This window comes from Tupaia chinensis, unplaced genomic scaffold (genome assembly GCF_000334495.1).
Source record: "Tupaia chinensis unplaced genomic scaffold, TupChi_1.0 Scaffold144389_1, whole genome shotgun sequence".
NCBI classification, from domain to species: domain Eukaryota; kingdom Metazoa; phylum Chordata; class Mammalia; order Scandentia; family Tupaiidae; genus Tupaia; species Tupaia belangeri.
In genome coordinates this window covers 45,288-49,260 of record NW_006204249.1, presented here as the reverse complement: position 1 = coordinate 49,260, position 3,973 = coordinate 45,288, and the positions used below count along the sequence as shown (strand labels likewise).

Here is a 3,973-nt window from a genome sequence, read left to right as displayed (position 1 = left end):
TATAGCAAAAATCTCTCTAAATAAATAAATAAATAAATAAATAAATAAATAAATAAAAATAAAAGCATCTTGAATTTCCATCCCAAAGGACCAAATGCTTCAGGTATCTTCTCAGACCAGAATAACCATTTGACCAGCCAGGAACTACTGATAAAAGAAGAACCCTCAAAATTTGCAAACCTGGACAGCAGTGTGAAAGGAAACCAGAAGCAAAGACTGAGGCAGCCCCAGCTCCAGGGGTCAGATGTGACATGGGGCACTGTGCTCTACCTAGGCACCTTCCTGACTGACCTGACCATTTGGATATGACTCTTCAAGACTACACCACGGGTGGACAGATAATCTTTGAGAAAAGAGAAGTGATTGTCCATGTAATGCCCTCACAGTTGGCCTCCACCCACTGTTGGATGATCCCAGAAGTTCACCCACTGGTTCCAGAGGCAGCCACTCCTAACAGAGATAGAGCTGTGCCCTCTCATGTGAGACTGAAGCAGCTACCGAGGCCAGCACCACCTCGTCTAAGCCTCAGAAGAGCCTGATGAGGAGGCTCAGCCTACTGATTCTGGGGTTGGATGTTAGCACCTACAGGACCCCCACCAAGGAGCACCCCAAGTTCAAGGCTGGAGGGAGCTCAGACAAAACCATGGATCCTGTCAGCATGTCGTCCTATGATCGAACCACTCAGGAGGGCTTGGTCACACACCTGACCAGGCTCAGAGAAAGCTCTCTGAGTCTTCCCCATCACGTTCCTCCATCCATTCCATGGACACAGATTTCTCCAGGGTGTCATCCTAATGACCCTCTCTCCTCCCCACCATCCTGCAACAACAACCCTACAATCCACAGAGCACCCCTGTGACATCATTACCCAGCAGTGCTGTCTCCTGTTACAGCCAGCAGGATGACACCTTTATCATCCTCATCAGTGTAGAAGACAGCAAGGGCAACATGAACAGGAAAATGGCGATGACCAGTTGGGATAAAAATGCACTCATAAAATGTCTTTCATGCCATGAACAGTCAAGTGAACTTTGACTTCATTTTACACCAAGAGAACTCCTTGAGGAACAAGTGAACCTGTGTAGCCAGACCAGCTCGATGTTGCTCAGGATAGCTAAATGGGGCTGCTGGAGTGACAGCTCAGCAAAGTTGCCATCAGAGAGGAGAGACCAATGGCTCCTTGTTTGGCAAAGGTCTTGTGGAGCTGAGACAAGGTCATATAATTGCAACCACCCAGTGTTACAGGATCATCAGTGAAGTCAACAGATATTTACTGATCACCTACTGTGTACAAAGAACCACGGAAGGCATTGTGGATAAACTGAAAATGAATTTGACATGAAAAGGATGAACAATTCACCGATTTTCTTTCACCTATTTGAGACTCAAGTGGAAGATTATCTACATATATATTTACATTTATATGCACACATATTTGTATATAAACACACACACACGTAAGAGAGGCTTTACAGGATATTCTGGACAATGAGGGAAAAAAAGTTGCCCAATGGCAGGGAAGTTGAAGTAATTTTTTACAGGGAAATACAAGAAACCAAAAACCTAGTCTCACACCTTCCGAGTGAATGGAGTGAATCCTAGGAATACAGTGTTCTTTGTGCCAGGATCACAGGAAGTCCAGACTTTATAATAAAGGTAGAGGTTACTTTCTCAATCAAGTGTCAGCAGATAAAAACAACTGCAGAGGCTAGAACTGCTATAGACTGAATAAAAGGCCACCTTGGAAGGGTTGAGATGAGTCTGTGTCCTTTGACCTCCACCTGCATCTGTAACTTCCCACTACCCCTGGGAGGGCCAGGAGGTGCTTTGGGTGCCCATTTGCACAGCTGGTCTGACCATCTTGACACCTCTGGAATGAACACAAGCCCATTTCAATCTGGCAACCCCATTGTGTTTCTGTTTTACCCTGAAGAGCATGTCATAATCACTATCGCACAAATAGCCATGCTCTTGGTGGCTTAGCCAAGAGAATGGTGACTCATTAGAACTCCTGTTTGTCTCAAAATGTCACCACTTCATTGACTTTTCTGATAATTTTGTGCATGGAAACTTGTCTGGTCTTTGCCTTTGGGATCCTAGTTCCTCTATGTTGTGTGCAATTTATTCCTCAGGTGTAGAAATTTCTACTGCAGTTAACTACATGTGGTCATTGTGAGCCTGTGAAGGATTTCTGAACAGCAACTGACAAGAGCAGCTGTTTTACTTACTAACTTCTATAGAGTTACTGTGCCTAGTCCTGGGGGAAAAACATGGGGCTGTGTGTATTTCTAAATCATTTCTCAACAAGGCACAATCTTCTAGATGCAATTCATATTTTTTCAGGTCCCCACACTTGCTACCATCATTGTTAATAATTTTTTTTGTTTCTAGTTAACATTCTCTCTTCTGAAGGTATATGAACTAAAAAGCCACATGTGGGATGCTGACATGTTTAATAAGCATTTGCAGAATGTTGTTTTTAAAACAAAATTATCAAAATACCAATTTGTATTCAAAAAATAGAGACAAACTCATAAAGTGCCAATTGTAACATGAAGCTTGCTGTCCCAATTCTATAATAAACTCCTCAAGGTTGTGTGGGATTAATGTTATGAAAATAACCACATGGATTCTGAGATGGCTAGTGAACTTTAGCTGTGAAATATTGCTTTCGGGGACAAAATGAAGATCTTCTACTGAGTCTTCACCCTCCAGATTAATTTTTAGAGTGGGAGAGCAACCTCTGTATCCTTCTCTCCATCTTTCTGTCTCTCTTTCTGTCTCTCTGTGTTTCCCTGTGTCTATTAGTTTTGGGGTTTTTTTGTTTATTTTTTGATAAAGTATTTTCTGGGCTCTAAGTCCCTCTTCATCTTGCTAATTCATGCCTTTCCCCACTCTCATTTAGGAGAGACACAAACCCAGACCTTTCTGAGATGGTTATAGAACTTGAGCTGTGAAATGTTGCTTTTATGTGGCATGTGTGTGTTCTGTGCAGCTTTTATTTTTTGTTTTTTAAAATTAAATTATAAATTATTTATTTAAAGTTGTGTGGGATTAATGTTATGAAAATAACCACATGGATTCTGAGATGGCTAGTGAACTTTAGCTGTGAAATATTGCTTTCGGGGACAAAATGAAGATCTTCTACTGAGTCTTCACCCTCCAGATTAATTTTTAGAGTGGGAGAGCAACCTCTGTATCCTTCTCTCCATCTTTCTGTCTCTCTTTCTGTCTCTCTGTGTTTCCCTGTGTCTATTAGTTTTGGGGTTTTTTTGTTTATTTTTTGATAAAGTATTTTCTGGGCTCTAAGTCCCTCTTCATCTTGCTAATTCATGCCTTTCCCCACTCTCATTTAGGAGAGACACAAACCCAGGCCTTTCTGAGATGGTTACTGAACTTGAGCTGTGAAATGTTGCTTTTATGTGGCATGTGTGTGGGCCATGCAGCTTTTATTTTATCTTTTTTAATTAAATTATAAATTACTTATTTAAACTTTTTATACATTCAATCACATATGTTACTTAGCTTGCAAAGTGAATATTTTATACATTTCTCACCAGTCCAGTTGAGAATACTACACGTGTTATCTTCAACAGATAATAACCCATTTCTTTATCTCATAAATGCTTTGCCTCTCTATTTTTCTCCTTAATGTCTTTCCTCTGACTCTCATCCATTTTTTATTGTCTTTTTTCTTTCTTTTTGTTTATTTTTTCTTCTTTCCTCTTCTTATCTTTTACTTTTTCTTTTAATTTCATCCCTTGACTTCTCAGCCTCCACACATTGAGTGTCTAGACAGGTCTAAGTGAACAGTATCCAAACATCTGAATACTATTAGGGTCAGAATATTCCTCAATTCCCACTGAATCTAACACACAAAGAGTGAAAAATGAATTGGAAAAACAAAAACATAAAACAGGGACCAGCAGTTGGCGTAATGGCTATGTCACTAGACTCCCACATAGTTGACCAT

The 3,973-nt window shown here is 40.5% G+C and overlaps 1 pseudogene; it reads left to right on the top strand.

The window, feature by feature from the left end:
• LOC102499752 (ral guanine nucleotide dissociation stimulator-like 1) overlaps positions 1 to 1,257 on the top strand; it is a 17,256-nt pseudogene extending 15,999 nt beyond the window's left edge.
• The last annotated feature ends 2,716 nt before the right edge of the window (positions 1,258 to 3,973 follow it).